We start from the raw sequence: 26,641 nt of genomic DNA on the forward strand, positions 1-26,641 counted from the left end.
CAATGCCAACTACTCCCAAAAGAGACAAGAAGATTAGCACACTTCAGTTTAAAAAATGCAGAGAATGGCTCAAAGAATCATTTCCTTTGACAACTACATAAAAATGGTATCAAGCATCCATTGTAGGCTAAAATGTTGAGTCCCCAATGGCAACAGATTAGCCAGGTTGGCTATAAACCTTTTTTGTCTTCTCATATAATAGAGGTTAACTGATACATCAAGCCACATCATATTGGCACCAATAAAGGGAAAACTGATGTTATTGGCAATCGGCTTTTATTGGCCTATGTGGCTGATAATGTCCCTGATAAATGCTGCATTCATGCATGCAGCTGCAGCACGCACGTGGCCAGGAATGCAGCCCGGCAGCTTGGAGAGCAGCGTCCTACCGGTAAATCTGTTGGGGGGTGGGGGGGAAAGGAGGAGGAAGGGGTGTGGAGGGGAACAGATTGAGGCTCCCCTGGTGATGGAGGGAATGGGGCTGGGGGCAGGCACTGTCCTGCCAGAACTGCACATGGGAAGGAACCATGGGCAACTCGTTGGGGAATGCGTGCGGGGGGGGGGGGGGGGCACATGTCCCCCAGATTTGTGCACAGGGTGAGGGCAGGCTGCCTGCTGCAGGCTGGAGCGAAGGGGGCCGGTCTCAGGGCAAGCGGGGGCAGATTAGCAGCGCTGGGAGATTTATCCAACGGCAAAATTTTGGGGTGGCTGTAGCCCACCCTATAGCTCCCCTTCTCAGTGCTGCCATCACCCACCCCACCCTAGCCCCCCCCCAGTGGGAAGAGGCCAGAGCAGCCCCCCACAGTGCCAGCCCACAGCAGGCAGCCTGCTCTTGCCCCCACAAATCCAGGGGGAATTTTCCTCCCACACCTATTCCAGGGGTGTGTGCAGCAGTGGGAGCCGCCCCCTCCCATACCCCCGAGCCACGTGCACCCCAACCTGCCCTGGCTGGGCAGGTTCTGCCCAAGCCCCACTCCCTCCCTCACCGTGGGGGCCTTGATCTGCCCCACCCCCACCTCTTTGTCCCTACAGGACTTACAGGCCGCACGCTACTCTCCAAGCTGCAGGGTTGCACACTGGCAACTGGATCAGTATCGGCCAATATGGCTGGTTAATAAATCAGCCATAGGTATGTGCAGGCCGGGAGCGGTCCGAGGCTTTCGGGGGCGCGCGGCGGGCTGTGGCCAGCAGCCCTGGCTCGTGGGTCGGGGAATTCGGCACGGCGGACTAGAATTAGGCACGGACGCGTAGCGGTTGATTAAAGATTATTTTACTTACACCGTAGATGGTGGCAGCGCAGGCAGGAAAAACTTCGCTTAAGTTGCAGTTACAAAACTCACTCAAACAAGACCCATAGAAAACTCGAGCCTCTTAAACCCGGAAAGAGCTCTGGATACACACACACACACGAAGTTTGCTAGGCTCCGTGGACTGAGCGCGCAGGGAAGGGTACGTCGAGGGATCAGGCGGCGACGGGGAGAGGCTAGAGGTTGATCAGGCCCCTGTATCCTCCTCTAAGAGCTTAGAGTTCTCCACGAGATGGATGTGGAGTCCTCCTAAATGAGGTCCTCCCCGGAAATCTCCAACTTGGGTGGAAACCGCTCAAGCCTCTTATATGGCTAGCAAGCCAATCGCTAGCCGCCACGTGGGAATAATTTAGAAACAGCCAATAGTGGGATACAAATCTACATGCGAATGGCGGGAACTCCTTTGCACCGGGGTTTTCTCTATGCAACTGAGAATTGCACCGGGCAAAGAAAGCTCCTCGTGGCAGGAAATAATTCTGCAGTGCCGAAGCACACACAAAATCATACCCTTGGGTCATGACAAGGTAGTGGCCAAAAAGATCTTTATCAGTGCACCCATATAACTTTAGGGTTGAATTGTTTAAACTTCTATGCTACAGCACTTGTGACTTTTCTTCTATATTTTACAGGCATCTATAGCTAAAACTTTAGTTCAAAGCCTTTTGAATTTCCACACAACATTGGAAAAGGCACTCCATTTGTAGGATCAGCCAGCCAGTGGCATTAAATGCATTATAATATGTATAAGCAAGATGAAACAAGTTCTGGTGATGTTATCCATCACTCGTGGGGAAAAATGGTTTGACTTCATCTTAAATTAACATTAAAAGGCACAAAAATTTTACAGATTTAGAAGTCAGGAAGTACTCTGAACCCTGGATATGGTTTAATAGGTCAAATTAGAATTGGCTCTAGGTACAGAATTCTGAGCCTATATCATTATAGGCTTATATTGCAGTAATGTTGCTCTTTAACAGAATATCAGAAATAATCCCTTCAGCAGAAACACACTAGAGTATTTTGTAATGAGATTTAAAAATAAAAATAGATTTCTGAACCTGAATGGATCCTACTTAATGTAATTTAGTAAATGAAAAAAGTTACAAATTTCGCCAAAGTCAAACCTCCTCCCTTGCTCCCAAGCACACACAGTAACAATTATGCATACAAATGCAGTTAGTGTTAAGCCACGCATGCCTTCCTGAATGCTCCTTCTGTACAGCATTACTGAACAGAAGCACTTTCTAGCGCTATCAAAATTCACATGATGTGTTCTGACAAAGTGAATTTCAAATGATGCTTTGTAAATGTTTTAAGTCAACAGCCTCCTACCTGCTGACCTTTCGGTATTTCAGCTTTCCTGAAGAATCCAAGTTGTAATATTGATCTTGAGGGACAAAACAGCACTCCCATCTTGAAGATTCTGCACAAAGCCTGACTTGCTATTGAAGTTTCTTGTACTGAAACTCCTTTAGTTAGCTTGCTGTAATATATAAATTCTTTAATTACACAAATAAATGTTGGAGCTTGTTATGTATTATTATTAAAGCAGCTATTCTCCCCAATGCACACTAAGATTACATACGGTAATTTAATCTCAGGAATAGATGGATATTCCAGCATCAGTCCTTTATATACCATCATGTTTCCTGGGGTGGGTGGAGGGGCATGAAAAAAAGCAGGATTCTCCTGCCTCTCTGCTTCACTCAGTTCTCCAATTATATTGCCTATGTTCTACTATGGGTATTTCCCATGCTTCTGGGCTTTGCTGATTGTCACATGGGGCCGAGAAGGATTTTTTTCCTCCCACTTCTATATCTACATGTAGAGGCGATTTTTTTGTCCACATTCCTCAGAAGTATTGGGCAGAGGTACACCAATATATCAGTCCATATCATATCAGCACTAATAAAAGGAAAATTGACATCATCGGCAATTGGGTTTTTTTGGCTGATGTGACTGAAACGTCACTGATAAACGTTGTGTGAATGCGTGCAGCCGCAACACGAACATGGCCAGGAATGCAGCCCAGAAGCCTGGAGAGCAATGCCTGGCTGGTAAGTCAGTGGAGGGAACGTGGCAAGGTGGAGGAGCAAATCAAGGCCCCCATGGTAAGGTGGGGAGTGGGGCTGGGGCAGGCACTGCCCAGCACGGGTGGCACATGGCATGGAGTTGTGGAAAGCTAGTCCACGAGGTGCAGGGGGCAGCTCCCACCACAGCACCCCCCCCCCCCGGGAAGAGGCATGGGGGCAGGTGCCCCCTGGATTTGTGCATGGGGCAAGGGCAGGCTGCCTATCGCAGGCTGGGGCCAGGGGCTGTGCCAGCCAAATCCTGGTGGGGGAGCTGGGCCAGAGCTGTGCTTGGGGTGGGTAAGCGTAGGGCAGGCAGTGGCAGCACCGGGGGGGGGGGGGGACAGGCTACAGGGAATTCTGGGGTGACCATAATCCACACCATAGCACCCCCCTCCCAGCACCACTGGCTGCCCCAAGCATCACCCCCAGCCCAGCAACCCTGCTGGGAAGAGGTCAGTGCAGCCCCTGGCCCCAGCCCATGGTATACAGCCCACCTTCATCCTGTGCAAAAATCCAAGAGACACATGCCCCCTATGCCTCCCTTGGGTGTGCACACATCAGCAGGAGCCACCCCCTTCCCCATGGACAAGCCGTCCGCAGCTCCATCCCATACCCTGTCCTGCCCTGGCTGCCCCAGCCCCATTCCCTTCCTTACCATCGGGGCCTCGATCTGACACCCCATGCCCCTTCCCGACCACAGCCTTACTGGCCGGACACTGCTCTCCAACCTGCAGGGCTGCATATCAGCAACTGGATCAGTATCAGTTGATATGGCTAGTTAATAGCTGGCCATCGGTATCAGCCAAAAAAATCTTTATTGGTGCACCCCTAGTACTGGAGGTTCGCTAGAGCCAAGGCTAGGGTTTTGACTGGGGTGTACCAATGCTCCTGCTGTGACAAACTCAGAGGTTCCTAGCTAGAGGATACAAACTCTACTCAGGGTTTGACTGATGGCCTATTTTGGAGTCTGGAAAGCATTTTACTCCATGGACAGATGGGGGGGGCACACGGGGGACAGATGACATGACAGGTTCCCTTGCTCTGTAGCAGGGGACTTAGTGCTTGGATCTCTCAAGCATGTTGTAACAACCTTTGTAGCAGCATAACATTGGCCGCTGTGATTCCCCACCTTAACCTGTGACAAATTAAGCTGTTATGTCTTGTGGTTGTGTTGAGGTTGACTCTGTAGTTTTGCTAATATGTTAAACAACAAATTAATATAGGATGATTTGGCTAGGGTTGATCCTGCCTTAGGCAGGGGCTTGGACTAGATGACCTCTGGAGGTCCTGTATAGCCCTACTATTCTATGATCACCATACTACTTAAGAGAGTGAACAGAGATTATTTATTTACATATCTGGAAGTGAAAAGTTCAGGAAAAAAAAAAAAGGTCTGACATCTGACCAAAGAAAAGTACTAGGGCATAATCTTTTAAATATTTTTTAAAGACATATGCTGTTAGTGAATATTGTCCTGTTTAAAACACGTTTCTAAATAAGATACGACAGATCTTTAGAAGAGGAAAGGAAAGCCAAGAAGATAAAACAAGTTATTACTGAAAAGTTTGCCATGTCAGACAACTCTGATTAGCCAAAATGTAACAGTCCTGATTCCATTATGGTCATAGGATCAGAGAGAAAACAGGGGGGAAGGGACCTCTGAAGGCCATCAAGTCTGACTTGCTGCTCAAGGCAGGATCATCTCCACCTAAACCATCATCCTCCCAACATACATCTACCTGCTTTTATACTTCCAAAGACAGAAATTCCATAACCTCTCCCAATAATCTGTTCCAGGGTTTAACACACCCTCATGGTTTAAAAAAAAAAAATAAAATTCTAATATCTAATCTAAATTCCTTCATTGTAATTTAAGACCATTATTTCTTGTCCTGTCTCTTGTGGCCACAAAGAATAATTTATCACCATCTTCTTTATAACAATCCTTTTGTATTTGAAGATTTATCAATCTTCAGTCTTCTCTTTTTCAGACCAAATAATCCTAGTTCTTCCTGCCTCTTCTCATAAACTGTTTCCTAGACCTCTAAATCATTTGCTTTTCCCCTCACTGGACTCCCCAATTTGTCTGCGTCTTTCTTAGAGAGAAATGCCTAAAACTGGACACTGTACTCCAGATGAGGCATCACCAGTGCTGCATATAGTGAAAGAATCACTTCCCTCAACTTGCAGACAATGTTCCTGTTAACACAAGCCAGTATGCTAGTGGTTTTTTGTTGTAAAAAAAAAAAAAAGCACAGTTTTGACTCATTCAGCTTACCATCCACCCTAACCCCTATATAAAATTTGAAAGATTGAAGAGATAGTTTTCCTATTCTTTTTCAAGGTCCTTCCACAGTCCTGGAACTAGTTCCTGTACAGTTTGCATCACTGTGGTATTCAAGCATCGCAATACCCTTTTGAAGTATCATTATACAGGAAGTTAATGATGACGCAGGTCTCCCAAAAGCGAGTGCCCCAGTTACCATGCCATCCCTCACATCCCTGCTCTGAAAGCCCCTAGCCTCTTGTTGACCACCTAAATATGTCTTCATTGTAGAGCTAACTCCTCTCAAGTTACCCTTGCTCAAGGCTGCACTGTAAAAACACTTAAACTCAAGGCAATGACTGTGTTAGCATATTTTGATAGCTGCTAACTCAAGCTGCACTCAATACCTACTGATGGGCCAGATGTGGAGTTAAAAGAACCACCCCAGTTGACTGAAGAAGTCATATGGGTGAGAATAGGATTTTAGGTCAAGCTGTAGGACAAACCCTCAGTGTAGAAAACTATGGAGTAGTCATATTACCTCTCATATTTCCTCCCAACGAACAGTCTTCAAAACACACACTAAAGCAGCATTTCTCAAACAGAGCTAAGAAAAACACAACCCAATCTGGAATCGAGTCCATAAACCAAGGAGAAAGCTTAAACCATTCTGGATTAAATATTGACCCTACCGAAGTTTTAAAGACATCAGTGACCAAACTCCTGTTTCAACAGAGGATGGATGGATAGATAACTTTAATATCTAAGAAATATTTCTTAGAAATATTATGCCCATGGATGAAATAGTTCAAAACTGGAGAAGGACTTTTCTTCTTTAAAAGGAAGTGGCTGTAAGTGGTCCTTCTGATCCTTTATACACTAGTGGACAGGTACCATAAATGTTTCCCAGCAAGATGCAAGAACCCCTTCATAGATTCATAGATGCTGTGGTCGGAAGAGACCTCAACAGATCATCAAGTCTGACCCCCTGCCTGGGTAGGAAAGAGTGCTGGGGTCAGATGACCCCAGCCTGATGCCTATCCAGCCTTCTCTTAAAGACCCCCAAGGTAGGGGACAGCACCACCTCCCCCTTGGAAGCCCATTCCAAATTTTGGCCACCCTTACCATGAAGAAGCTTTTCCTGATGTCTAGCTTAAATCTGCTCTCTGTTAGTTTGTGACCATTGTTCCTTGTTACCCCAAGAGGCGCCCTGGTTAACAAAGCACCTCCGATCCCTTGCTGCGTCCCCAGGAATAAGAAACACTGTACTAGCTTTTGTCTGAGCAGCAAGGGAGGATGAGGGACTGGAAGAGCAGGCTCTGCCTCTGCTCCATACAGTCAAGATTTTTCCAGTCATTGCAGAGAGAGAGCTCATGGCCTTCTGCCTTCCCAAAACAAGGCAGGTATGTGATATTTGGGAGTGTGGGGCATGCCAGAAAATGCGTTACATTGAACTGTGCACTTTGTTTACAACCTACAGATTAGTCAGTTTTCGTCCAGTACAAAGGATTAATTTTCAGTGACCAAGTGAGTTTGATAACAAGATTTCTGCCTGTGTCCAGTCAACAAAATAAACCCCAAGGCAAAACAAAACAAAAAAACCCCACCAAACTGAAGTTCTCTCAGCAAAGCCCTCTTCCAAGTCTGGCTCTAGAATCTGTGGAGACATATGTACAGGTATCCAGCACAGACTTTGGCAAATAGTATGCATCTTCGGGCTGCTGTCGCTGTTGGGGAGGTCACGATGTTTGGCAATACAGGCAACGCCCCCTTAGCGTTAAGTGAAACCACATTATTTCACTATAGTGCTCATTTAAAATTCATACCTGATTTCACTTAGCGCCAAGCCAGTTTTGTTATAGCGCTGAGCCAATTTCGTTATAGTGTTCAGTGAAGTGGCGGCAGCAAGAAGTGGCGAGTGGCAGTGAGTGGGTGGGCGGGCACGAGCTCGGGGCCTGCACTAGAGCCGGGGGCCCTGGCTGGCTTATGGTTCCAGAGCGGCTGGCGGGCAGGGAGGAGTGGAGAGAAGCAGTGGCAATGGTGAGAACCTATGGCAAGAAGCAGCAGTAACCAATTATTTCTATTTACATTAATGCCCATGGGGAAATGGGTTTCGCTTAACACGGTTCTGCTCAATGCTCGTTTTTCCCGGAACCAATTAAGAGTGTTAAGCGGGGGTTGCCTGTACTGGAAGTAGTATTTATTAAAGGGTGCCTGTTTCGTATCAGCAAGGTTTTATAGTACCAGGCCCCTTAATCATTTACTTAACAGTTTAAGCATAATGAGCCCCTAAATGAAAGAGGCTACCTGTGTATGATTCAAGTAGTGGCATAGGAATGCAGACAGTCACCATTCACTTGCCCATCACAAACACATGGACCCAGCAGAGATCTGAAGCTCGGGATTTGGTGACGGCTATTGCCTACTGGACCCCTCTGCTCTCAACCTCTGTTCCTGTTCATCCCATGTTCAAGTTCTCAGCCCCTCTGAGACCCCCATGGGACAGTGAAAGCTCCACAGGCCACATCTGGCCTGTAAGCCATAGCTTTGACATCCCTTGTCCTACACCACTGTTGCCACACAGGTGACAATTACTGCTGCTGAGCCAGTGGGATAAAACAAATTATGGGAGCCACCCATAAAACACACCAGGTACATTGTCAAGCCTCAGTTAGTAAAACTCAATAGTACTACAGGTTTCTCTAAAAATTTGCTTTTATTTCTTCAGCTGATTTCTTAATAGAATCCAACTATGTTTCTCTTTATGCTACTCCTATCATTCCTCTGACACTTTTGTAGAGAGGAAAAACTGAAGAACCCTGAAATTCATAGCATGATTAACATAGATAATATGTACTCTGTCATCACTGGTTTGAGGTCTACAGGAACCAACTGGGAAGAGGTGCAGGCTGTACACCCATTCATATGATTACCACATGTATTTAATGAGATCAGTCGCATCACGTAGATGCATGCATAAAATGAAAAATATTTAACTCCAAGTACCGCAATCTAAACTAGAGATCAGAATAATAACATCTGTTAGGAGAAGGAGAGTTTTCTACATACTGGTTGGCCTGTGAGCAGAACTCCTAATCTCAAGGCAAGCAAGTTGCTGATGAAGGACGGAGAAAGATTGCCTGCAAGCGAGAAAGCTGCTAGTTCATTCTGTTGTAAGCAGCCTTTAGAAAGTTCACTGTTTGAAGGATCAAGAAATAAATGTAATTTTTTTCCAAGTTAATCAGGCTACTATAGCAGCAAGATTATTTATTCTAGTATTCACAGCTTCTGAAAATTTACTACAAAATAAAAATGCTCAGTATAGTTAAGTATTTTTTGACAGTGCTAGTTTCCATATCACACTGTCTTATATACAGCATCTTATATCATTATTCACAGTATCTTGGGCCTTGTCTGCACAAGGAAGTGACATTAATTTAACTTAAGGTGTAAATCTCTGTGAAGACGCTTCTTAAATCAATTTCCTATGACTAAAAATACACCAAAACAGGTCTAAACCAAACAGGAACAAGACTACAGTTTCCACTATTTTAAGTAAAGAGGCTTAAAAAATCACCTGACATCATGGAAGCTTCACTACTTTTATAGGTAAGTCCCCAACTAAGGGGACACTAGAACCAAGTTTAATCCTCCCAGCCCTGTTTCACTGCAGTCTCTGCTAATATTAGCACAAATACCCTGAGGAGGAGAAAACAACTTTTTTTGCACTATTGCCACATAAAACATTTACAGTATACATCACTGACATGCGACTACTCTTATATGAACTGTATCCAAATCTAAAGTAGAAAAAAGTGGTTTCTTGAAAGCTGCTCAGCTAAGCAAACTTGTAAACACTTCACAATTTTTCCACACAAATCAGAAAAAACAAACTCTGCTTTATGAAATGGTTCCAAAACCTAGATAGCCTGTGCCTTAAAAAGACACCTTTAAGTAAGACCTCCTGACTGGTCATAAATGTTTTTTAAAAGTATCAAAATGGTGTAGTCACATGCAACTCTCATCCAGATTTTGTAATCTAAATTCAATTGTACATATGGAGTCAACTCCATTTCCAAAAACCTCCTTTATTCTGTGAAAGCCCCAGGCTTTTATTTAAAAACAACCCCCCCCCCCAAAAAAAAACCCACAACACCTCCCCTCCCCCCCAAAACAAACCCAAGAGACTGTGCAGAAGATGCTGTGGAAATGCAATAAAAACATGGCACTAATTAGGCCTTGCTGCTTGAGTTTTGCATGTAGAAGTGAAACATTTTTCAATTTTAAACAGTAACTGTTGAGTCATTTATATTCTCAAAGACACTTTATTTCTATTATGCATTTACATCAATTTACCACAGATAGATGTGGTTCTTTGTTTTTGTGCAAATGTTCTTTAAAACAATACTACAATTCTTTTTTTCATGCAACAGTAAAATAGTGGCACCTGAAGAGTTACATCAGCTTGTAACACTGGAAAAAAGTAAGATGAAGTTGCAACTAATGCCCCTGTGCTCTGGAGAAACAGGAGCTACAAAAATGTGGATGTCTTCTCTCAAAAGGTTTATGCTTTTACCTTTTATATTATGATAGCAACACAATGACTCAACCAGGTTGGGCTTATGCTATGTTGTTCTAGGTGCTATGCAAACATAAGATACAGCACATACTTTAGAGAATTACATAAACTTTAACAAAGCAGGTTTTCAAGTTAATCATGTATTGGCACAAAATGAAAGCAGCAGTTTTTTAAATGGGCAAGCCATATCACTGCTGTACTAGACGTCCCTGTTATATCAGTTCTTTCCAGACAGGAGGTACTTGAAGCTTCTTGACCTTGTTTTTTTAAAATAAGCAGTGCTCATTAGTCATTAGTTGGAGATACAGAAGTAAATTTTTCAAACTCTAGGCACCCCTTGGAAAATGCTAGCTCTTAGTTTTCTTCTTTGTTTACAGAAAAATAATAGGATAATTCTTCTGTTGCAAAGAGCACAGAAGGACCACAGCAGATCAGAATGTTTTTAGCACTGTGAGTTCCTATTTGAAAACTCTGGGTTAATCTGGTGAATCATGGTTTGCACACCTAGCAGTTCTAACACTGCATGGCACCTTGCGGCACCCTTGAAAGGATTTCAAGCCAACCCAGGGTGTCATGATACACTGGTTAAGAATCACTAGGCTACAGTAATCAAAAAGCTCTGACATTTGTTTCAGTAACCAAAGTTTTCATTTGATACAATGTCCTCCACCCTTCCCTCTGCAGTTACACTTTAATTATTACTGCAGCCTTATTTTCCTTCATTTAAAATCACTCATTTACCACATAGCCCATCAGCTCCATTACAACCTCTGACCTAGGGAACACACTTACTCCAGAATAAAGAATTCAATTGTGGACCCCTTCTCATTATGATAAAGAAAAATTGGAAGGCATTCAAAGAAAATTAAAAAATAATGAGGGGACAAACCAGAAGGACTGATTTATGAGCAGGGATCTGGGTTTTCTGTTCACCAGGGAAAAATCATGGTAAAACCCAGATTTTCTCATTTGAAGGAGAAAGATGCAAGAAATGGTGGGGGTCTGGGAGAAGGGTGATCAACTGGGGGTGCTACATACATGTGCACATACACATGGCCATCAGGCAACTGAAGAGCAGCTCCCTGCAGGTAGGTGTGGTGGCAGTGGTGGGAATACAGGCCCCCATAGGGAGGGAGGAAGGGAGTTGGGTAGGGCTGGGGCTGCTGCCCAGCTGGGGTGGCGAGTGGGGCTTGGGGCCTGGGGCTAGAATGTGTGCAGGGAGCAGGACACAGCTGCAGGTGGCTCACCCAGGGGGGAGAGGGGCTCCCCATTGGTGTGCACATGCCCCCCAAATTTGTGCACAGGGCAGGGGCAGATGCAGGGTGGCCACTGCGGCTCCCCATCCTGCCACCCTCCCCTGGGAACTCTGCAGCCCAGCAGGTGGGCAGGGGGTGACTCACCATCACAGCGCAGAACTCCCAGCAACAGCAATGAGCTTCCCTGCCTGGCCCCACTCTGCCCTGCCATGCCAGCTCCCATCCTCTGGGCTGCAGAGGCCCCCAGGGGCAGGGCAGCAGGGCTGGGAGCCCAAGTCTGCAGCAGGCAGCCTGCAGGGGAGGAAGAGAGCCAAGCTTTACACTCCACTCTGCTGCAGCAACTACTGCATCCAACGGGCAACAGCCAGGGCTTCAGCACTGCTGGGAGGGGCAGGGGACTGCAGACTCAGGTCCCTGACCCTGTAGCCCTGGCAGCTGGAGGCCCCCAGTGGAATTTCATTTTAATCATGGAAATATATGGATTTGGGTTTTTGGGTTTTTTTTTAAATCAGAGAATTTGTGATTTTTTTTGTAATCAGAGAAAAACAAAATTCCTGTTTATGAAGAAAGACTAAAGGAGCTAATATGTCCAAAGTTACTGAGACTGTTTCCATTTGAAGGTAGTTAAGTGCTTTCATTAAGAAAGAAGAGGTAAAAGTCTCCCAATACTTAGATGGTATAAATGTCAGGCATGAAGAAAAGCCTGTAGATGACAAGAAGTCTATGAGAAGCAGAAATGAAGCTAGATTTATAAAAGCTAAAGAAACAAACAATCCATCCCAGATAACTGCATCTTGCTTAGAAAAATCTCAAGGAAAATATAATAGCCCTATCCTTTTAGATACTGAACCCAACTACTAGAAAAAATGCCCAGTAGGGAATACTGGCAATAAAACAGATGGATGACATAATAGGCCTCTTATATTTCTAATTTCTACAACTTTCAAAATGTTTCCTGCTTTAATAGAATTTGAATGCATCACTTCCTCCATTATGCAGGCTTGCAGAATAATGACTTGTCTTTATTATCCCACATTAGAGCCAAATCCATTACTGCTATGAATGTGTGCTATAAACAAACAGGTTAGACTACTGCTTCAGGGATTTGCAAAGCCAACACCTAGAACTCCTCCTTCTGTTACTCAGAATAATTATATATTGTCTACAGGATAAAGTTGTACCAGTTTAAGTTAAAGGGATGTTTTAAACAAATGTAGCAATACTGGTGGAAAACACTTTGTGGACATAGAGGTTGACTACTCAAAAACAGCTTTAAGTTGACTTTTTCAAAAAAACAATTTAACTTTCAGTTTGCACATTCAGACATGGTTGGCATTCTTTGTTGCCATTTCAGGCAGTACACCAAGTAGGGAGAACATACAGAAGTGTTTTTTTCCCCCCTTTCATCCAACCTGTTTCTATAATTTCTTTGTACCTTCAAAAAAGTTAGAAAAAGTACATGACTTCCAAAACAGTAATCAGGTTATGAAGTTTATCTGATATTTCTACTGCTATACCAACAAGGTTGTCTTTGGTGGCATCACTAAAGTCTGATTTATGTCAAATGTTGGCAATTGTCCTGGATTAGTACGGAACAATTTTCATAAGCCAAACCAGCAAATTTGCAAGACAGTAACCACATCATTTTCTACTGTCCCATCTTTTAGAAATATTATACATCTACTCAGCACTTTGTACATTTAAGTTAACATAGACATTCCAAACAAAGGTCCCCTTCCTCAAAGAAATATTTCACTGTTGTTCCAATATTTTTAACTTACTACTTTCCCCTCTGTCCCCACTTAGAAAACATCATCGTTATCATCTCACCAGTTTTTATGCCAAAGAAGCTAGATGTATCTCCCCTGTACTACATATATTTAAGGAGACATAGACTTAGCTAAAATAAGAATCTAGTAACATGCTTTGAGGAAGGAGAAAAAGGAGGAATCAGAATTACTAGGAAACATATTACTGTACTATTCTGTGCCAGTATATGTTCTGTACTAGGTAAAATTCCTTTCTGCAAAAGCAGTAGTATGCAGTTTTCTTTTGCTTTTTGGCAATTTCAAGCTGTTCCGTAATATCTTCCAAGAGCTAAAGAGCCCATGTACCAAGCTTCACTGCTCTCTTCCACTATAAATACTGTATGCAATTTATATACCTTGCAGCCAGGAGCAAGGGAAGCCAGACTCCTGCCACCAGCAACACAATACAACAGATCTACCAAAAGGCTTGATAAAGATGTGGTTAGGTCCCTTGTCAATTACACCAACTCCATCAATAAAGAACAAATCCAAGCACGCTCAAGAGATCTGGGTGTTTGGGGTTTTTAAAATTAAGTAGTGTTAATCTTTTTACACACTGCCAGGACCCAACATAACCTGCCTTTATCAAAATATTCTATTGTATTTTACCATTATACACTCATGTGGCTCCCAATGAAGTCACTGGGCAGTGCATTTGTACTAAATGGCAGAATCTGTTTCCAGATGTTCCAAACAACAGTTTGGACCAAGGATCACTAACCTATGGCCCATGGGCCAGATTTGGTCACCAATTGTAACTGGCCAGTGAAGCTTAAGTGTCAGCAGTGGGGAAGTAGCAGCAGGAGACTGTGCGGGCCGGGAACGATCTGAGGCCCTTTTTTCGCGTGGCGGGCTGTGGCCAGCAGCCCGGACACGCCGGGTTGGGGAAGGCAGGCGGCACGCTAGAATTAGGCACAGACGCTTAATGGTTGATTTAAGATTGTTTACTTACACCATAGATGGTCACGGTGCAGGCTGGAAAACTTCCAGGAAAACTTCGCTTAAGTCCCAGTTTAAGGACTCGGACAGAGCTCTGGATTCACTCACACGAAGTTTGCTAGGCTCCGTGGAACTCGCGCGCAGGGAAGGGTACGTCGAGGGATTAGGCGGCGACGGGGAGAGGCGAGAGGCTGATCAGACCCCTGTAGCCTTCTTGATATACACGCTGGGTCCAATAGGCTCCGCAGCGCTTAGAGATCTTCACGAGACATGAAGTCTCCTCCTCCTGATGGTTGTGGAGTCCTCCAACTTGGGCGGAAACCGCTCAAGCCTCTTATACGGCTAGCAAGCCAATCGCTAGCCGCCACGTAGGAATAATTTAGAAACAGCCAATAGTGGGGCACAAATTTGAATACAAATGGCGGGAACTCCTTGCAACGTGCATCTCTCTTTTTGCAACCGAGAAATGCACCCTGCAAAGAAAGCTACGAGTGGCGGGAAATGACAAAAAAAATCACACCCTTGGGTTGTGACAGAGACCACCTTTGGACCTGGCTCCATTAATTCAGCCCACTGCTCCTAAAAGGTTGTCAACCCCTGGTTTAGTGGATGTTACTTCGAAAAGCAGGAGTGGTTTGGCTAATCATTGTAGTAATAATGACATAAGTATTCTCCAAACACAATGTTTCAAGTGTTGCTGTTTGCTTGTTTTTCTAGCTAAAGGAAAAAGTGATGTCACCCTGGGCTTTAACAGACTTAATGACCTTTTGGGACAAGTCATCTGACCTTTACTTTTTCTATTGGCTATCCACTGAATCCAATCTAACAATTCTTGAATATCAGTAGACACAACCTCTTCCTGCCTTATTTGCCCATTTTTAGATAGGGCACTGAATACAGGAATGCATTATCAGGTATGCTTCACTCAGCCAGTCTGAGTATCTTTACTGTCTTCAGAGCTTCCCTTCAGGACAATGTGATGAACTTCTGTATAATGATAAAACAGGATTCTTTAGCCTTAAGAAAGCATTTCAGAAGTCCAAACTAAGCATGTAGTAAAGAGGACGCTTTCAACCAGTCTATATGCATGTATGCACTTAATATACTGTCTTAAGACTGTAGCCTAGCAAGATCCAACTTCCTCAGACAGCTCCACAGATGTCAACATTTCAGTCTCATTTCCTTGAGAAGGCATCATCTTGAGCGTTCCTTTTTTAAACCTACCACAGTTCTTCTAAATTTTGCAACTTTTTCCTACATTGGCACATCCTCCTAAAAGACCCTCTAGCATTTGTGGAAAAGGTACTTATCTTAATCCATTCTTTTTTCCTTCTTGCTTGCATTTATTACAGCCCTCTATTAAAGCTAAACCAATCCAAATAATAAACAAGCCAACAGGATCACACAGTACTCATAAGTTACAAAGTAAAACAATTTCTACCTCCTCCCTTGGAAGCTATTCCACTGCTCAATTGATCTTACAAAACAAAAAAAGCAACAGTTACTAAGTCTCTCTAATGCCTTATAGTTACTGTTACTCAGTGAAGTCTGAGCTGCAATTTTGTTTTAGAGGTATGAGATTCATATTTTTTTTTATGATAAAGAATCTAAAAGTTTCTGAGCAAAAAACAGAAAAAGCAAGAGCTAACCCAATAAGTGGACTAAAAGCTATGGAATAATGCAAGTTTATTTTAAGGCACATAAGTACAACAGATAACATACCATTCAACCAAAAAGTGGGACAACAAATCCAACCTGGGTGGCATTTTACAAAATTAACATTGTTTTCACTGAAGTTTATGGTTATGACATGGCCCAATGCAGTGCTCCTTAACAATACATGAGCTAGCTAAGGTACCATGTATATCTGCATTAGCACAGTGCTCCTGTCAGGCTAACTAGCCTTGCCAAAAGAACAGGAGGAAGCGTCAGTTCAGGCCTGTGTCTTAATACCAGTCGCACTGCTTCTAGTACCCCAACTCATTCAGGTGTCTCTGTATAGCACTGCACTGGACCATATAAAGACATGACCCAAGAAACTTAAGCAAGACACTAGCTCCCTGCAATGGTCAGTACTTAACACTATGTTTTCAGGAGGAAGAATGCCAGTTTAATCTACTTGTAATAGAAAGTCTAGCTGCTGAGTTTTAAATCAGCTGTAAACTACAGATATATTCCGATGCAAATCTAAACTGGGAGATACAATAATCAAGCATGAACCAGACCGCCAAATCAGCTTTAGAAGGAAGAGAACGTACTCTGGCAATGCTTTTGAGATGATAAAGGAAACACACACAGATTCCTAACCTCCAGCATCGTCAACCTATAATCAGATGTTTCCCTTCTACATGTAGTTTGAAAGACATGTTAATGCTACTAAAGAAAAGCCCAGATTAAGAATTATTTAGGCGCCAGGAAAATAATTTGATTTGTTAGTGCCACCACCATTAACTGAAGAGGCCCTATCCTTTTAACTGGGTGGCTAAGGATCTTCCCTACCTCCCCACTCAATGCCATACATCACAGTGAATCAAGAAACAATGAAACATATTTAATCGATTCTTGTTCCTTGTGAAGCCACAGACATTGTAAAAGAAATTTGGGAGGCCTAATTTCTCGAAAAAGAAAGCCTACTCCTGTTATACAGAGGACAAAACTTAGCTGACACTTTGAAGATGCAGATATCTAAAGTGTTATTGTCTTTTGCCATTCTCAGTCAGCAAGCATAAAGCAAAGAAGGAAAAACATCTTGAACTGGCCCACCTGTTTTGGAGGTGATAGAGGAAACAAGTAAAATAGCAATATGGAAACCAGAATACACTAGAGGATCACTAGATTAGAAGTTATAATAACAGGAAAGTATGCACGCACTCCAGAAAAGATTTAAGTCTACCCAAACAAGGTTCAATAACCTCCCAGATTTTCAGATCAAGATTTGGGAAAAATGAACTAAACGCGACAGATAAGAAAACATCCCACCAACACTACTGAAGGAAATCCAATCTCCTCCAATCAGCTATGATACGTGTCAAGGTGCTGTCTCTGGACTTCTCTTAAGGGCTCATTTTATCTACCAAACCGTTGCACTTGAAGTTGGCCTTTGCATCCCTTGGCCCTATTCAGCACCCCGAACGGAGCTGCTGAGAGAGCGCTCTTCCCTCTACTCCTTCCATAAAACCTCCTGACAACTGAGGGCTGGGATAGCTAAGGCAGCAATTCCCCGTATTCTATTTCCCCCTCATTATCCATGTATTACAGTGTTCCCAGCTCAAACACCTCCTGGATCTGGCTCTGTGGATGCTCAGAACTTTCTCTAGTATCAAAACAGTTTGACAGGACTCTGAATAACACCACCTGTGAACCTTCAATGCAATTCAAAACCCTGCCATGCCTTAGAAAAGCTCTAAGTACTTATGAAGGTCTGAAGATCAAGACAACCAGCACTCATCTCTCAAAAAGAGTTACTTAGGCACCGGTTCTATGCCTTGAGATTGTGCTGATAAACTCAAAACTAGAGGCAAGTGTTTGAATTCTGATCAGGCTCAAGGAGCTTAAAGAAAACAAAACACAGAAGTCCCAGACACAGCAGCTTGGTGAATTTCCAGAAGGTGGTGCTCAACTATGTCTGTAGTAACCATAAAAAAAAAAAAAAAATCATCCTTTGCAAGTCAACATTTTTTCTTGAATATTTAGTTGTTTAAAGACCTCTCCAAACAAATATTCTTTTCCAGGTGGTAAGCAATGATTTATTCCTTCCTCCAATGTCTGTCAAGCAGCATGCAGACAGCATGTCCTTCTTGTTTGAGAAGGATGATGCAAAAGACCTATATCTACAGTTCCCACAAAATATACTTCTAATCTAAATGAACCATCACCAGTGGCAATGAGACTCATGCTCCTAAGGAATAAAACAGTCTTGGAAAAGTTTGCAAGACTAAGGTTTCATCTTACAAATACTTGTGCTAGTGAATAATGAATACATGGAAGTATTCCCATACATATTGATGGGAGTTGGACAAAGCCCATGAAAGTCAATGGAAAGAATTCCACTGATTTCAAAGCAAGCTGAATCATGTCCTAGGTGATGCTACAGTCTAAGGCTAAGAAATTGGAATCCAGAGTCACAACACATTTAGGACTTCACAGAAAATAACCTGATGTTTTGCAGTAGTTTGAGGAACCACAGAAGCACACTCCAATATGTATCATATACCATATATACTTGAATAGAAAACAACACTGATTATAAGGCAACCCCAAGTAATTAGATTCTATATATGGAAAATTTCCAAGTACAGAATCTAATTGTTGGAGATTTGTCTTGAATGCGTCGCCACTTCCCACTGCTACAGCACAGAAAATAAATCTGGGGAGTCAGGTACCCCTTTACTCTTTGCTTCCCCCAACTTTTTCCCCTGGCAGCCCCTTCCCCCTTTGTTTACCATCAGACCCTGGTCTCCCTGAGCATAAGGAAGAGAGGAGCAAATTTGAAAACAATTACCTTAAAATTAAGCAAGTCTGCAGCAATTGGCAAATAGTACTCATGCATTTAGTTTATCCAGGATCGATGCATGCTATCTTTTTTAATAACTGCTGTAAGTTGTAGCACGAGTACTCCATAAGCACACTTTTGAACAGCACTTTGGCACCTAATTATATGTAGCACAAACTTTTTTAATTTCAAGGGCCAAATCATTTCCTGATTCAACTGGGCAAAGCCCAATAGTCTAGTTCCAAAATTCAACTAAGCAGAGCTCAATTGCCAAGTCTGTGTGGTTCTACCATGGGGCAAGTATCATCAATCCAAGACCCATCGGTCTGGACTTTCAGACACTCTCCAAATCCAGACAGGCATCCTACATGCAAAGCCCCAGGCCTGGAGGCCTTGGGGTTCAGATGTCCCCAGTCTCTTGATCTTAGCCAAAGGGCCAAGAAGCAATGATATTAATCCAAAGCCAAAGGCTCATTATTTACCACACTGTTCACTGAGTTGGGCCTGATCAAAGTCAACAGCATTTCAAGCCATGGTGACCCCACAGCTCAGCACTGCTCAGTATGCATGTATAATCCAAATACAACTCCACCCTCCCACCCACACACAAAGGATCCACGTGCTAATAAGCCCTCACTCATACCTGAAACTGGGTGTTCTCATCATAAATCCTGGGTTGCTCCAAAAATGTATATGCAAATGAGATGCAGGGCAACCTGGGTGGGCTTCACCTCAAGGAGGGAGAGGCCACACTAATCATGTGCGCCAGGCTGACAGAGGGACTCTGGGTATACAATGTCACAGCTTACCATGACTTGAAAAAGAGTTGGCACTGAGGGGGACTGCACTTAATGGGCACTACTATGTCTATTTTCAGATAGGCTGTACTAATCTATCCTTATGATAAGTTCCCATTAGCATCCTGGCTTTTTTGGCTAAGAATAAATATGGCATTTCTGGCACAAAGGAGAGAGTATTAGGGCTTGCTCTGGCCTCTGTGAGTGCTAGCCTGATACTGCAGTACCTCCAGACCTGGTGCTGGTTCTCTCCTGGGGGAGCAGCTACTCATTTTTCTGGTTTTCTGTTAAGGGCAACACACACACACACACACACACACACACACACACACACACACACACACACACACACACGTTCCCAGCAGCATATTTGCCCAATGTAGGCAATGCTTTTCATAGTCATACTCAGTACTGGTTCCATTTAAATCAACTTTATACAGGCAACCTCCTGTTCACTTAGCGCTATTTCACTATAACGCTCATTTAAAATTGATACCCGATTTCACTTAGCAAGTTTTGTTATAAAGCTCTCGGTTGCCATCTTGGGTCCTTAAAAAACAATTGTGGTCACTATCTTGGGTCATCAAATACTTTCAGTTTCACTTAATGCTCATTTTTTCAGGAACCAATTAAGAGCGCTAAGTGGGGGTTGCCTGTACTTGGTTTCCACTGCTGAGCACATGCAGCTTTTGGCAGAAGTTTAATGATACACAATGTATCTAGTGCAGGGGTTCCCAATGTTTATGCACCCAAGGGCACATTCGAATTTAAAAGAAAAAGCAGCAAGCGCTGCTTTTAATATATGAATATTAAAGTATTTAAATCAATCCAATCAATCCCACGCCAGCACCTGAATAAACCGGGGGGGGGGGGGGGGCATGGTGCCCATACGCACTGCACTGGAAACTGCTGATCTCATGCAATTTCTTTCTATGCAATAAGACAAGTGGCTTGTTTCCCCATGCTAAAGGGGGGGGGGGGGGGGGGGAGACACGGACACGGACGCGCACACACACACACACACACACACACACACACACACCCCCCCCCCCCTCATCTTGTATTCAGGTATATATGGTAATAAAAATCTCCATCTAGATGCAACATTTTTACAAATGATAAATACTTACCCAAAAGGTTTGGCAATAATCAGATGCAAGTTGTGTACCAGTTTATATTATGTAACTACTTACAGCATTAAGACAACTCGCATACATTTCTACTGATTACCCATTAGAACAAATGTAGAATAAATATTTTACTTGGGAGTAGATTTTACCATGCTTCAGGTAAGAAACTGGCTGAATGACTTGGAGTTGCACCAAAAGTCTTTAAATCCGTGAGAGAGAGGTTAAATCTCAGATAAATTAAATATCACTTTAACAATATGCTTAAAGCAAAACCAACATCTACAGTCTGCCTGTACAGCAATATATGCAACTGTGGTCCCCTTTGGTATAGATGTTTACTACATGAACTCTTTTTGAACAACTTTGGTACCTAAAAGCTGAAATCATTCTAGATGACAATTATTTGGCATCTGAAAACTGGCAAATTTACCACCATTTTAGTTAAGGATACAAACAAGCCACTTGAGATGGTAATGAGAACATGTTCTGCCTTAAGAGCCACATCTACAGTAGGGCTCCCACCAGCCCTACCAATGCAACTGAACCAGTGGAAGGGGGAGAGGGGGAGGGAGCAACTTTTCAAGGGTAAAATGAAAGCTTTAACAGTGGCTCCCAACTTGGCATTTATAGCTAGCAATCTGACCAGTATCATACTACACACTTGGATTTTGCACTTGGACCGTGTTCATAAAGACCACCAAACTCTTCAAGTACACTGAAATGGCTGAAGTCCAAGCACCATAACCACAAACCACAAAGCCCCTAATTATGAGGACTTCCAACAATATTTTAAACACAGTCCCGACTGCTACACTATTCTCTCTCTCTCTCTGGCTCAAAATCATCAGGTATAGCAAAGTGCCTATCAAATTACTTCTGGGCCTTCCAGTCCTTTCATCACACACCCAGAATTACTACAGCCATCTACAACACCTTAAGAAGCAGCTCTAACAATGATGCTGTCAACAGATCCTGCCTGGGCCCTTAATAAAGAATTTGGTAATCATTACTTAACTCCTGGAAAGGCAACCCATGATTTGAGAGAGCCAGATCAAGGACAAAAAAATAAAATAAATATCAATTCTAAACTGTTCCAAAGACCTTGCAATCATTACTAGCACCCTCATGCACATCCCTCCATCCCTGCTATTGTTTGTCACATTCATATGCTGTGTTTTAAAGAGAATGAAGCAGGAACTTGATTTTCTCTACTTTTACAGTGTTCAAAGTCCTATTCCTAGATGTGGCTTTTGAATACTACATAGCACTAAAGAGTGACATCCCACAGCCACACAGTGGGGTCTGTCCTGCTTCTATGACTGACATGCTGAGAAGCTTGGGAAAAAAGTGGAAGTTTAGGGTCTCATATTACAACATCAAGAAATCAGGAGAGTTAGAGGCATGTTTTAACCTTTTTTATGCAATTAACTGTAAAAGAGGTTTCACAGTCCTTCCTCTGTTATAGAAGGTTCCTTTATAAAACTTTTCAAGATGGTGAGTTAAAGTAGTTTCAACCCTTTAACATGTGCATGCAATTTACATTAATGGCAGTAGTACATACACATCAAGAAGGATGATGTAGAAGATCTACCCTTACTGAAGAACATAAGAGATGCCATACAAATTTTGACCAACTATATTTAGTCATAAGACAATCTAAGACCACAAAAAAGCAAAAATTTAAGGGACCTATCATAAAAAGTTAGACTAAATGATTTGGCAGCTCTTTCCACCCTTACATCCTACAACAGGGGTGGGCAAAATGTGGCCTGGGGGCTGGATGCAGCCTGCCAGGCTATTCTATCCACATGCAGGGCCCTGAAAATATTAATTTTCTAAATTTTTATGGGCCCCTGGCTGCCTATCATGCGGCCCTCCATGGCTTGCCAAAACTCAGTAAGCAGCCCTCCGCCCAAAATAATTGCCCACCCCTGTCCTACAAGAACACTTATCCAAATTAATACAAAACTTTAAGAAACTACAAGTCAGTATTCCAGTAAATTCTCTCTTTTCTCCTAGGGTTACTATATTTTAGGGAAAAAAAAGTTCCAGTATTTAAAGTCCACTAATTTCACTGTTTAATTCATTTATACAAAATGCATAAAGTACTTTGAACTGCATATATGATAAATAAACCTACCTGGCTTATTATTTAGAACAAAGAAAATAGTAATTGAAGCAAGTGACTAACAATCCTATAAAATGAAATATTTGAACTTCAAAAATAATTTTTAAAATTCTTAAGTTACTATCAAGTTTTGTTTTTACCTACAGTAGTATGTATGCAAAGACACACCATAAGATCCAAGGTATTTATATTGTAGCAACTTTATGAACTCTGACCTAACTGTAAAAAAAATTAAGAGCCAAAATAAGTACGCAGCAGTATAATTCATGACTGTCTGTAAACTGTAAAGCAAGTCTTATTCACACAAGCAGCCCCAATTCCTTTAGCAGAACTTCTCAAATTAGCAATCTGCAGGACTCAACTTGCTACAGCAGCTGTCATCACTTGTTTTACCACACTGAAGAGTATTTTAATGCTTTTATAAACATGATCTTCCATACATGTCTACAGATAAGTTTCTCTATCCACTTCACTCCCACCACTACAAAAATAAGTGCTGAACTAAATCCCTTGGAACAAAAGCAACTTTATATTTGATTAGGGAAGGACAAGCTTTTTAAAACTTATGATTACATTTTAAAAACATATTTTGCATAATTTACCTTTTCAAACAAAAATATATATTACATTTTAAAAATTAAGTTAAACCATTAAATTTACCAGCACACACAAATGCCATATTTGGAAGTGACAACTGGTATTACAAATCATGTGAACTAAAATAAAACTTGAATATTAAATATACTGAAGTCTATTAAAAACTAGCTAGCCCATTGCTGTAGAACAAAACTTATTTAGAGTACTGCTCAGTTTTTATTTTTGGTTTCTCTTCTTTCGCACAAGCAAGACATCTTTCAGAGAATATTTTAGATGTAAGCAAACATGTCTGGCTGAAGCCAACCCTGAAGTTTCTTTACTTGTCTTCATTAATACATACTAGCAGCCCATTAGTTTAACTAACTCAGCATTACCCTAATACTGAGAGCCCAGTTAATGTATTTGACCAAGTGTCAGAATTACAACTACACAGCATTTCAAATATTTTAGTCAACAGGCATATTTTCTTCAACATACTCGAATCATCTCTGTTATTATCTACATGCTCTACTTCAACTTCGAGTATCTAGCCTTCACAGCTGTGAAGATAATTGTGACCAGAGTGCACAAAAGAGCCCGTTTTGCATGCTCTACCATAAGCACAGCCCGAAACAATTTTATGTCTTCAGTGAAGGCACCCAAACTGCTGTCCAGACAAGACTGATACAAAACAATCAAGTCCTATGCATTTTTCACCTCCATTAAAGGCCTACCAAAACATCTGAATATAACCATTAAAGTGATTATCAACAGAATTAGTTAATACACAGCTGGGAATCTGGAAGCTGGAGCAGGTTGAAAAATGCAGAAGAAAGTAGCAAGCCCTGAATTTATGTCCCAGTCCGCAGCCTATAATTTAAAAAACAAAATTAATCCCTCTTCACAAAATGTGTTTCCCCTCTAATTTCAGACTGTTAGGTACATCTTTACAAAAAAAGATACTCATCTATTTAACTCTGAATGACATGAAGGAAGCAGCAGCAGCAGCTTCCACTCCTGCCTCAAGCCTCTACACATCAGTATTACATTTATAATTCAAGCAACTCCATCCATCTACTTTCATATACAGCAGCAACCTCCTCAAAGCTTCCAAAGCCCCGAGATATATTTTGTATGCAAGAGCCAGGAATCTGGGGCCAACAAAGATGATAGGGTTTCAGAGTCACCATGTCCTAGGCTGCTGGACTTTCTCTGAATGATATTTACAGCCAATATCTGTACTGCTTGAAACACCTCAGACACCTGGAAAATGAGTTGAGCTGGAGTGTAAAGTGAGCTATTACAGTGGAAACAAGACTCTCACTTTGCACTAATCTCCTTAACAGCTCCTTGCTTATTAAAATGTAATATTTAGATTAAACAGTTTTAAAATGAAAGGCTTAATTCAGAGCTAGATGCCAGTCGCTGGTACTACTGACACAGGCAAGCACTACAGAGCTCATACAGCGAAGCCAGGCAGCAACGCAATCCTCACCGTCTACTGTAGGAAGAAAGCCCCCAGATTCCTAAAAATAACTCTGTTAACGCCCCACAAACTTCTCCAAGTGACCTGAAAGTTTAGCTACCGCTGGATTTCTCTCTCACTCGGAAGCCAGGAGGAAGCGGCGAGCCGAGCTGTGCCGTGCCGTGCCGTGCCGTGCCATGCTCGAACCAACCTCGCGTTACTCGGGTCTGTTGGAAATGTCACTCCCCCGTTCCCAACTCATCCGTTCAGCCCGACCTCGAGTGAAGGCGTTTCCCGCCGCCCGCCCGCCCGCGCTGGGCTCCGCCACCCCGGGCCGGGCCCGACCCACCCCAGCCACCAGCAGTTTGCTCCTGCTGCGACTCCTCCAGCCCGGCCTGTCCCGGGCTACAGACCGCACAAAGCGGGGACGCGGAGTCAGCAGCCGGGCTGCTCAGTACGGCCGGGGCTTGGGCACGGGGAGCTGCAGGCCACGGCTCCCCATCGCCGCTGCCCGGCCCGGGACCAGAAGGGGAAGGCGAAGGACCGAGCGGGGCTGCCTGAAGGCCGGGAGGGAGAGGAGCCTTTTCCTCCCGAGCGGCTCCCCGGGGCGGGGCGGGGCCTGAGCCTCGGCCGCCTGGCCACGGGGCGCAGGGCCCGGCAGAGGCAGCCACGGCCACGGCCCCGGGGGCTCCCGACATGGCCGCGGAGCCCGCGCAGGGACGGCGCCGCCAGCCAAAGTTTGTCCCGCGCGAGCGACCACACTCACCCGGCCCGGCCCGTCCTGCCGCGCCGCTCCCCGCTCCGCTCCCCGCTCGGGCAGCCGAGCCGACCCCGCCCCGCCGGGCTCCCACTCTGGGACTGGCTGCAGGCCCCGCCCGGCCGGGCGCAGGGGAGGGGCCGGCGCCATCTTGGGGAGGCTGGGGCAGGGCCGCCTCCCCGCGCGGCTGCTCTCCCCGGGCGCGGGGAGGCCGTGTCCGCCCGCGGGGCCTTGCCTGTGTGGGGCGCAGCGCGGTTCGCCCGGCCCGGCCCGGCTGGGGAGATGGCCTGCGGGAGGGTGTCCGGCTCCCTGCAGCCCTACTGGCTGCCTGCGCCTTTATGCACCCCCAGGCCCTCCTGGGCCACCTGGCCCTGGCCACGGTACACCTGACCAGGCTGGAGGGAGGGAGGACCCCCCAGGCCTGCAGCGCCACTTTCATAGCTGTAGGGTCGGAGGGGACCTCAGGAGATCATGGAGTCCGACCCCGGCCTGGGCAGGAAAGCGCGCAGGGCTCACACAACCCCAGCCAGGTGCTTGTGCAGCCTCCTCTTCAAGACCCCCTGAGCTCTTGGTGAAGCACCACCTCCCTTGGGAGCCCATCACAGATTTTGGCAACCCTCACCATAAAGAATTTTTTCCTGTTGTCTAATCTACATCTGCTCCCCATCAGTTTGTGGCTGTTGTTCCTAGTAACCCCAAGGGGTGCCTGGGCAAACTTGAGTATCCCCTATTCCTTGCTGCCCCTCCCAGTGAACTTCTAGGCAGCCACAAGGTCCCCTCTCAGCTGTCTCTTGTGGAGGCTGAAGAGATTCAAGGTCCCACAATCTCTCCTCATAGGATCTTACCTGCAGGCCCCTAACCATACCAGTGGCCCTCTGGACCCTCTCAAGGTTATCCGCATCCCTCTTGAAGTGCAGTGTCCAGAACTGGACACAATGCTCCAGCTGCAGCCTGACCAGTGCTGCACAGAGGGGAAGTATCACCTCGCTTTCCCATCCCTCCTCTGTTCTCCAGGCAGTGTCCACTGGCTCCTTCAACTAGTTCAGGGGCCTGTAGGCACTGTCCGGTG

At 44.1% G+C, this 26,641-nt stretch overlaps 1 protein-coding gene across 6 annotated transcripts in view; it reads right to left on the minus strand.

Moving 5' to 3' along the window:
• Positions 1-25,675, minus strand: part of PLEKHF2 (pleckstrin homology and FYVE domain containing 2) — a 35,468-nt gene extending 9,793 nt beyond the window's left edge. Inside the window, exon 1 of one of the 6 annotated variants that reach the window (XM_006272323.4) lies at positions 25,582-25,675. The gene's annotated coding sequence lies outside the window, so the exon portion shown is untranslated. Of the gene's footprint in view, positions 1-2,639; positions 2,769-11,624; positions 11,734-24,845; positions 24,868-24,920; positions 25,094-25,581 lie in introns of those variants that run through there. The other 5 variants (XM_019495784.2, XM_059723867.1, XM_059723868.1 and 2 more) reach the window with 5 other exon arrangements.
• Positions 25,676-26,641: the final 966 nt, after the last annotated feature.

The sequence above is a fragment of the Alligator mississippiensis genome, chromosome 3, assembly GCF_030867095.1.
Source record: "Alligator mississippiensis isolate rAllMis1 chromosome 3, rAllMis1, whole genome shotgun sequence".
NCBI classification, from domain to species: domain Eukaryota; kingdom Metazoa; phylum Chordata; order Crocodylia; family Alligatoridae; genus Alligator; species Alligator mississippiensis.